Source organism: Felis catus, chromosome C2, assembly GCF_018350175.1.
Source record: "Felis catus isolate Fca126 chromosome C2, F.catus_Fca126_mat1.0, whole genome shotgun sequence".
NCBI classification, from domain to species: Eukaryota; Metazoa; Chordata; class Mammalia; order Carnivora; family Felidae; genus Felis; species Felis catus.
Window position 1 is genome coordinate 120,318,125 of NC_058376.1, and position 10,637 is coordinate 120,328,761.

The 10,637-nt window shown below is 40.8% G+C and overlaps 1 long non-coding RNA gene across 1 annotated transcript; it reads left to right on the plus strand.

Moving 5' to 3' along the window:
• The first annotated feature begins 576 nt into the window (after window positions 1–576).
• Window positions 577–8,487, plus strand: LOC102899057. Its single transcript, XR_890746.3, has 2 exons — window positions 577–860; window positions 8,207–8,487. It is a non-coding gene; the product is annotated as an uncharacterized LOC102899057 (long non-coding RNA).
• The last annotated feature ends 2,150 nt before the right edge of the window (window positions 8,488–10,637 follow it).

Here is a 10,637-nt window from a genome sequence, read left to right on the forward strand (position 1 = left end):
TGGAACCTGGAGCCTGTTTGGGATTCTGTGTCTCCCTCTCTCTTTGCCCCTCCCCTGATTGCACTCTGCCTCTCTCTCTCTCTCTCTCTCTCTCTCTCTCTCTCTCTCTCTCCCTCTCCTTCTCTCTCTCAAACATAAACATTAAAAAATTTTTTAAAAATTCTTTCCAGGGCCAAGCCATCTCCTATTGGTAGTCCCGGGGTGGATGCTATCTTAAAGTTCTAAAGAAAAGTAAGCTCCCCCCAGATGTGGCATTTAGGTACAGTAACAAGTAACTATATACATACACACAAAAGAAGGAGCTCTCACCCAGCACACCTCCAGGTGAGTGGTATTTATTGAATATACTCTACTGCTGAAGAAAACTTTCCAGCAGCTTTATCCTGGTGAGCCTTTGTCTCTTTAATAATGATTTAAACCTGGCAGCAGCAGCATCCTGACTCTCAAAAACCCAGGGATATTTTCTCCCCGGCCATGGAACCATGAAGAATAATTTTAGAATATTCTGAAATGATCTCATCAATGGGGATGTGATATTCAGTATTCATCTGAAATCCTCTACCCATCTGCTTCCTTCTAGAGAAACACGGGAGAAAAAAACAAGGAAACCAATAAAGTTGTTACAAATGAACAGGGGGAAGGGAGGGAGGACAGAGAAAAGGAAAGAGAAAGTGAAAAAGGAAACAGATGGAAATCAAGCTGTTGGAGAATTTTGCCTGGACAAGGCAGGAGAATGGACACCAGTCGCCCTCAGAAAACCACAAATCTCCCACGTTTGCCACCAAGGTTTACTGGGCACCTTTTCTACAGGTGCAGGGGAGCAGCAGAGAGCCCTGACCACAGCCTGGCCGGAGAAACCGGTAAGCACACAATTGAATGAGCATTTACAGATGACGGTGGGAGCCATGAAGGAACACCACAGGAGGCCATGAGTGTCTGTGACTGTGAGATGTAACTTAAATGGGCAGGTCACGGAAGGCCAACCTGAGCTGGTGACATTTGCTCTTGAGAAGACCCTGGAGCCAGCGGAGGGTGGCTGGGAAAGAGGCCGGCCAGCAGAGCTCGTGACATGCACTGGGACCTGACCCCTGAAGGTAACCAAACAGAAAGTGGAGCCTATCTATTTTCACCATTGCATCTGGGCTGAGAAGTCCATGATGAGCTACAATCTGTGGCACTCACTGTGCCCCTCCTTGTCTCTGCCAGGGCCCCAAGGAAACCGGTCCTGTTGGCAGGATGATTGCCTTACGTTACCTGTTTCTCACATCTGGAATGGAGTCAAAGAAAATTGTCTGTTGCATTTTGTAATTTGGCCAATGATCCTCTCTTTCAGTGGTGTCACTTTTCATAGCCTTTTCATCACTTTTTATCCACATGAAGTGCCCCTCCCTTGGTAGGTAAATAAATGCTTCCCCAGAATCTGGCGGTAAAGAAGGCTTTGCAGTAAGCTCTCTTCCAGGATGAAATGCAAAAGGATGTCAGTGCTTACAAACAGGGTGAATTCATGTTACACCATTGAAAAAAAGAAGAGAAGAGAAGAGAAAAAGGGAGGGAGAGGGGAGGGGAGGGGAAGAGAGGAGAGGAGAGGAGGAGAGGAGAGGAGAGGAGAGGAGAGGAGAGGAGAGGAGAGGAGAGGAGGGAAGAAAAGGAAAGGAAAGGAAAGGAAAGGAAAGGAAAGGAAAGGAAAGGAAAGGAAAAAAAAGAAAAGAAAAAAGAAAAGAAGAGAAAAGAAAAGAAAAGAAAAGAAAAGAAAAGAAAAAAGTTTTGGGGACTGGGAGAAAAATATTTATTTCTCTTGCTGTTGAAAGAGTTCCTTAAGTTGCTCACTTCACAGAAACCTCTAATAGTACTACATCAGTTAGCTGCAAATTCAGTTAAAATCATATAAACTTTGTGGGGAAGACCTAATATTGTCTTCGATCCCTGTAATCATTTTTCTTAATGCAGCATGGCCACAATTTCCAGATGCTGGTAGCCTGGACAAAGATGGGAGGCAACATTCACAGGAACTGGCTCCATTTATTCAGTCACATCTGCCATAAACATTCTATATGCAAATTGCCTCAAGTGACTCTCCAGAAATTGACTAGTTTCTTACGCTGTATCCTAACACCAAAAGAAATTGAAAACATTTTTATGGCTTATGTCCATAATACATTCCTTCAGTGTGTGCTGTGTTTTTATCTGCCAATATATTAAGCTCTTTCTTAATGCTAGCATATGCATCACCAGTTCATTTTTTGTGACAAGAAAAAAAGAGTTTTCAGAATTATTCATCAAACAAGAGCTATTAATGGCCACCACCAAAGTGGGTTCGAGCTTCCATTGTTCTTGAAATTGAATTATTTCAAAAGCAGTAGTAAATTTATGCAGACTAAAACCACCTATGATGTAGAAATTAAGCCCCATGTTTCTAGGGATGAAAAGTCTTGGGTACCTGAAGATCTGCTCTGAGTTATCCTGTGCTAGCCATAAAGCTTTGGCCACTTTGTTGCAAAAAAAAAAAAAAAAAAAAAAATTCCATCTAAGGTTTATAATGCATTTAAGGAGATCAGCAAAGCCACTGTCCTTCGTGATTTCTTTCTAATTGTGAGATGAAGATGATTGTGTTTTTGTTTTGTGGGTTCCAAGGGGGTATTAAATGTTTAGTCATGCTCTTAGAAGCCTCATTTTCCTCCTAATCCTGTTGCTCTAAAGAGTTTGGCAGGGACCTTCAAAGCTGCCCTGTTTCTTTTGTTTTGCTTCCCTGGAGCTTTGCAAAATGGTAACAGCGCTGACGGCTCTGTGGGCTCTGTGCCTCCGAGAGGAGGCCCAACCCTTCCATGGAGGGCTCACATCTCACCCCTGCTTTAGAAACGCAACAATAGCAAGATTTAAATAAACAATATTTAAGTAAATTGTTTGATTTTGTAGATACAGATATGCATACGTCCATATAAATGTGTGAAAAATTCTTAATTTATAAAAGGCTTACAAATAATAAAAGAGAAGCACACTAGCACAATAAAAGGCAAAAGATCTGAAAGGAAAAATTGCTAAAGAAGAAATGCAAATGGGATACCAGACATATTTAATCTCACTAAGGATTTTTTAAAAATGCAAGAGAAAAAAACGCCTAAAAATATTTTCTCCTGTCATACTGATAGAAAATCTTTGTTTCCCCAGTCTCTCTCTTTTTTAAAACGATATCAAGTTTAGATGTTAGTTCAGTCAAAAGGGAATTTTTACATACTAGCAAAAAGTCTAGCCATTTTTCACGATCAGATGGACAATTGGGCAGTATGTAACAAAAGCTCTAGAATGTGTTGAAACACTTTTGTCTATTACCTGCATTCTAAGAATTAATCCAAGGAACTAAGAAATGTGTGAAAACAAAACAAAGCAAAACTTTATGAATGAGTTTATTTCTCATAGTAGCATTCATGATAAAAAAAAAAAAAAAAAAAACTAGAAATATCCCAAACTTCAAAAGTAGAGAAAAATTGAACTGTAGTATACCCATGTGATAAATACCATGCAACAATCAGGGATCATGTTTTGAAGAATGTTTAAAAACACGAGCTATAGGGGCGCCTGGGTGACTCAGTTGGTTAGGGATCCGACTATTGGTTCCAGCTCAGGTCATGATCTCACAGTTTCGTCAGTTTGAGCCCTGCATCCGGCTCTGTGCTGACCGCACAGAGCCTGCTTGGGATTCTCTCTCTCTCTCTCTCTCTCTCTCTCTCTGCCCCTCCCCCCACTCACACTGTCTCTGTCTCTCTCAAAAATAAATAAACTTACCAAAAAAATACGAGCTATAAAATTTTTTAAGTCAACTAAAAACTGTATACATCATGTGCTACTTACCTTTTCACCTGTTTACTGAGTGGTATAATATTGAGTGATAGTTAATATTCCAACTTCAGAACTTTTTGAATTTTCACAATGATCTCATATTCACGAGGGAAAAAAAGATATATTCGTGGTAAAATAGGCACGAAATAAGAAGTTAGGAAGAGGCCAGGGCTGGCCCAAGGGTAACCTGCCAAGCCCCTTCTTAGACAACAGAGATTTAAACAGTTACTCTATATTCTGAGTCCTGGAAGTTGGCTGTGTTGCCAGTGGTTACAGTGGGGCAGTGACTTTGTAAGATAATGCAGGGCTGGAGGAGATAGTTCTGATCAATGGGTTTTGACACAAGGACAAAAAACTCACCACCATTAAAAAACACTTTAAATTGGAAGCAACCAAGATGTCCTTCAGTAGATGAATGGATAAATAAACTGTGGTCCATCCAGACAAAGGAATATTATTTAGCAATAAAAAGAAGTGAACTATCAGGACTTGGAGAGAAAACTTAAATGCATATTACTAAGTGAAAGAAGCAAATCTGAAAAGACTGCATACTATATGATTCCAATAATATGACATTCTGGATATGACATTTTAGAAAAGGCAAATAAAAGATCCATGGTTGCCAGGGGTTGGGGGCAGGGGGAGGGAAGGGGCAACAGGAAGTGCACAGAGGACTTTTTGAGCAGTGAAAATGCTTTGCATAATATAGTAATGGATACATGTCATCATACGTTTGTACATCAAGAGTGAACTTTAATGTAAACTATAGACTTGGGGTAATCAGGATGTGTCAGTGTAGGTTCATCAGTTGTAACAAATGTACCCCTCTGTTGTGGAATATCCATTGTGGGGGAGGCTATGCGTATGTGGAAGAAGGGGGTATAAGGGAAACCTCTGTACCTTCCTCTCAACTTCACTATGAACCTTAAACTGCTCTACAAAAATAAAGTCTTCATTTTAAAAAAACAAAAACAGGGACTCCGGGGTGGCTCAGTCAGTTAAGCATCTGACTCTTGATTTCAGCTCAGGTCATGATCTCATGGTCGTGGGACCAAGCCACATATGAGGCTCCACACTGGGCATGGAGCTTGCTTAAGATTCTCTTTCTCCTCTGCCCCCTCCCCTGCTCTTGCTAAAAAAAAATAAATAAATAAAATAATAACAATAACAATAATAATAAAACAAAAACAAAAACCTTCTAGGGTTCCATTGTACACAATCAGCCACTTAAAATACTAACCCGTGGCAGAACCACCACCTATACGACAGACTCCCCTTCTTTCTCCCTAAGCCTTCCCATGGCACTCACTTTATTCTGGTTTTAGTTGGATAAAAATATACCAGGTTATATATGGGGAGCAAGCAGTGTGAACTGCCCCCAGAGTATGAATAGCCCAGAGACATCTTTTTGGAAAAGAAGGATGGTGATATCTGCTGTAAAAAGAGATCTCCTCGGCTCCAAAAGGAATTTACCTTAGTGGCCCACATTTAAAAATCTAATCTTTCTATTACAAACAGGAACAAGCCACCAAGTCTCAGCAAACATTTTAAGAAAACCAACAGCATGAAAGAATCTCGAAGGTAAACAAAGGAACTGATTACTAAAGTGCATGTACAGGTTTGAAAAGAGACTGTATCCATCAAAATTGAACAGGATACTTGAACATAGTACAGAGAACAACTGCAATGCTTTGGAAATTAAGTACATAATTGTCAAAAGAAAAATCAATAGAAGGGCCAGAAGACAAAGTCACAGAAAAGATTGAGATTTAAAAGAAGGAAGAAAGAAGAAAGGAAAGGAGGAAATTTTTAAAGGAAAAGAGGAGAAAAACTTAAGCAAAATGGTAGCTCTAACTTCCATCTAGGAATTCCACCACCAATCCCACAGGAGTTCCAGGAGAGAAAAAAATAAGAACTGGAAGGAAGAAAATTAAATAAATCATTGAAGAAAATTTCCTAGAGCAGAAGCTAACACAAGTCTTGGATGCACCAATTACTGAACAAAAAGGCCCACACCTAAACATATTATTATGAAATTTTGAAACATCAAAGTTAAAGAGAAGAACAAAAACCTTAAGGGGGGGATGGAGGAAATATCTACAAAAGAATGGGCATCAGACTTCTCATCAATTATTCTGGATCCTGGGAGATAGTGGCACAATCCCAGCAAAGTTCTGGTAGATTATTTTCAACCTAAATTCTATAGCTAAGCAAACCATCAATCAAGTGCGAGAACTTTTTAAACATGCAAGGATTCAGAAATTTGGCTTTCTAGTTACACTTTCTGAAAGACTTATATGTATGCCAGCAAAAATTTAAATGAAACGAAAGAAACAGGAAGATGTGTGGATCAAACCAGAAGTGCAACAAAAAAAATGTCAAGATGACGGCTATGCAGCAATACTAAAACCTAAAACTCACACTGAAACAGGAAGTTGGGAATGCCCCCTGCACCCCGTAAAGGCCATCAATTAAAAAAAATCGATTTATTTCGACAACAGTGTAATTATAGAAGCTTGATATACCTACTAATTAGATAAATAAATCACGTGATTAAAATCTCCATCTCCAAAATCAGACTGCTTGGTTCAAATTACAAACTAAGTATGTGACTTTGAGCAATTACTTAAATTCCCCTTGGCTCACTTTTCTGGTTTAAAAATGGGTATAAAAATAATTTCTACTTCCTGGGGTCATTGTGGGTATTAAATGAAATAATGCATGCACAGTATTTAGTGCCTGACCTTGAGTAACTGCTATAAAAGATTTATTTTATTATTATAATATTCATATCAACAAGAAAAAAAGAGAGGCAATTAGAGATTTTAGAAAAGATAAAGAAAGCTGTCAAGAAATGTCATATGTCAAATCAAAGCAAATTAAACTGCAGCATGATTTTAGCAAGTAAAGTAATATGAAGTGGAAAACAGAGAACTCATTTGACCTTGAAGATTGGGTCTTTTCTCCTTTGAGTGCCATAAGTTTGGTAATTTAGGATTATTTTTCTTTCTCTACAACTCTAATCAAACTACTTGGTTCTCCACTGAATAATATTTACATAATTATAATTTCCAATTGCCATTTAATGGCTTTTGATTTTAAGAAACTAACCTATCGTAAAAGCACAGAAGACGTAATTATAGTTACAGATCAGAATATAAATGTAATAAACCTTGATCATGTAACAGTAATAACCCATGTTGAGGGGAGAGGGGATAGAGACTAGGGGAAGGGAGAGGCTATGGTACCTTTTCTCTTATTACATAAAGGGGACCCAAGAAATAGTGATAAAGTATAACCAAAAGAAGGTATATAGTTATAAAGGGAAACAAAAGAAGACATTCTAAACAACAATATAACTTTCAAAAAAAAAAGAGGAGAGAGAGGGATGATGTTCATGTGCTAAATTCCGCAACTTCCCAAACCAACTTACTTTTTAGGAGCAGGACCTGGAGAAGGCAGAAGGATAATTTTACTTTTTATTTTATGCCTTGATGTTATTTGAAATTTTTCTCATATGCTTGAATTACTTATATGATTCAGTAAACCAAAAAGCATTGGTTCAGCGAGTTAATAAATATCCACAGAGAACATACTCTGTGCTAGGCCTTGTCTAGACTCTATGGATCACAAGATAAAGTCTTGCCCTCAAAAAGCTAGCATTCTGGTGAGGAAATTAACAGTAAACACAGAAACCATTTGATGAATAAGCAAATTTTAGAGGGTGACTTCTATGAAAAAATGAAGTAATGTGATATGGGGTGTCTACAAGAGGGCAAGTGAAATCTTCCTGACTAAGGTGTTCAGAGGCCTCTGGGAGGAGATGAGATGTGAATGGTTGACAGCAGCCATGCAAATGTTTGGGGGAGTGTCACATTCAGGGGCCAGAGACTGGAAGGAGCATGGCATGCAAATTTGAAAGAAGGCCAGCTGGTTGGAAGCAAAATTAGAAAGTTAGAACGTTTCTATTAAAAATTCAGAAAGTTGCATGACTTTTCTCCAGAAACATTCATCTACTCAAATGCAAGCATGGAGTGGATTGATAGTTGGGTTTGACCAGGTCAGGAATATTGTCAGGCAAGGAGGAAAGGGGAGAGGATGAGACAGGTAATAGGAAATTGAAGTGCTATGTCACGGTTAAAATGTATTTCCAAAGACGGCTACAACAATACCCCCCATGCACATGCTCTTTTGCGGTATGATCCTGCCACTCACCCACCAAGAGGTGGAGTCTATTTCCCCTCCCTTTGGATTGGGGCTCACTGTATATTTTGTTTTGACTAAGAGAATGCAGCCAAAGTGCTGTGTGCTGTGTGCAAAGTTTCTGCAGCTTCGAGCTTTGCCAATTAAAATACTCACTCTTGCCATCCAGCTGTCCTGTAAGGAAGCCCAAGACAGACCCTGGAGGCAGCCCTGCATGAACTGAGAGTGAGTGAGAGAGAGCAAGAGAGAGATCCCAGCCATCACCACCGAGGTTCCAGACCTGAGATAGGCAGTCGTGGACACTCCAATCTCAGCTGTCATCTGACTCCAGCCTCATGAGGATCTCCAGCTGAAGCCACATGGAACAGAAGAGCCATCCAGTCAAGTGTTGCTCAAATTTCTGGCCTGCAGAATTGTGAGCAAATAAAGTTTGCTGTCTTGAGCCACTAAGCTCTGTGGTGATTTGTTATACAGCCTTAGATAAATCAGGAAGTGCTCCCTCAACTTGTTGCCATACTCCACTGAAAGGATATGAAGATTTGGGGCAGGGGGTACGGGATATATTAATACCATTTGTTGGAATTGAGGCTTTCCCAAGGTTGAGGGATTTCTGAATTGGGACTACTACTGTAGAGGGTTAGAAAGACACAAAGAGTGCAAAACTCAAAATCAACATTTTGAGGTAACGCTGTTATCACTGATGACAAGGCCATGAATGTGACTGTAGGTGTGGGTAGTTGTGGTAGAGTAGAGGAACCAAGGAGATCAAGGAACGGAGAGGCCAGGGTGTCAAACGGGTCAACTGCATAGCTGTTAAGTTTGCCAAGAACATTGACAAGGAAACAGCTTAATATAGTGTTTAAGTGCGCACGCTCAGGAGCCAGCCTGCATTTCCAGTCCTGACTCTGTCACTAACTGTGTGTGATGTTAGGCAAAGTGTATTACTCTCTGCACTTCAGTTTGCTCATCTATACAATGAGGGTGGTAACAATACCTATCTCATAGCATTAAAGGAATTAAATAAGATAAAGCTTTTGGGGTGTTTAGAAGAGTTCCAGGAGAAGAGAGAAAACTCAGTGAGCGCTGTCACTATCATTATCGTTGGCAGTAGAGATAAAGACAGCAAAGCAGGTGCTGGAGGCACAAGGACTAAGGTCAGTGAATGACAACAAGGTGGGGTAGCAGGTGGTAACATCAGATGATGTGCTTCAAAGGGGCTGAGAGCTTTGAAGTTGGAAGCAAGAGCAATGATTAATTAGAAGTAGCAAAGGCAAGTCAGGAAGAGACTTGCCCTTTTTTCCAGGCTTTAAGGTCCATGGGGTATGAAATCAAAAGTCTCTCCTTGAGAAGACTGCAGAAGAAGCAGTGTCCTCAGGGAGAGCCAGGGTCCAGCTGGAGTGAGAGGGTAAAGGGCACATCCAGGGAAGAGGATGAGAATGTGTGTGCTGATGACAGAATGACAACCAAGAGCTCCAAAGGGCATAGAGGGAAGGTTGGACAGATGAAGAGAAATGGAAGAAGGGTCAGATTTCAGCATGTACAGAGTAGCATGGGGATAGGGGAACATTCAGGGAGGGCTTATCGGATGGTGATTAAGGATTAAAGAAAATATATTCACGACATATTCAGCATGGAGTTGGCCCAGGAAATCTCTCAGGAAGAAATGTGGGAAAACCCGAAGCCATTTGTCCAATCTTGTGACTCAACGTGGTATGTGGGTCTAGAGGGTGGCAGGGGCCTCCTCAGAGTTGTTCTGCTGGGCAACTCACTTCCCCATGCAAGTTTCAAAAAGCACAGAGATGGTGAAGGTGAAAGGGGTATTGTTCTCCTCTATACCTAGCTGGAAGAGTGAAGAATTACAGCATCCATCTGTGATCCATTCATGGAACCCCAAAGGGTGACTATTCTCTCCTGGGGCATAGAGGCTGGGCCTCCTGACTCTGGGCAATTAAAGAGTACCAGGGGCTTGATATCTCCCATGGCAAAAGGAAGAACCCTTACTAGCCTTTATAGTGTGAATTAGCCCATTCGAGCTCCTCTAACAAAAATACCATAGACTGGGTGGCTTAAAAACACTTATTTCTCTGGGGATCCTGGGTAGCTCAGTCGGTTAAGTGTCCAACTTCAGCTCAGGTCATGATCTCATGGTTCGTGAGTTCGAGCCCCACATCAGGCTCTGTACTAACAGCTCAGAGCCTGAAGCCTGCCTCAGATTCTGTCTCTGTCTCTCTGCCCCTCCCCTGCTCAAGTTCTCTCTCTCTCATATAAATAAACATTAAAAAATTAAAATTAAAAAAAAAACTTTCTCGCAGTTCTGGAGGCTGGGAAATCCCAGATGAAGGCACCAACAGATTCAGTGTCTGATGAAAGATTACTTCCTGGTTTGTAGATAGCCGCAGTCCTCACTGTGTACTCACGTGGCAAAAGAGGCGAGGAAGCTCTCGGAGGTCTCGTTGATAAGGGCATTTACCCTCATTTCTTACCCCTGCCCCTCCCCCTTTCTGCTCCAGTCACATTGATCTCCTGTCCTTGCCCACGCCAAGCACATTTTCATCACAGGGCCCTTGCTCCTACTGTTTCCTGGTCTCTGAAGTATGTAC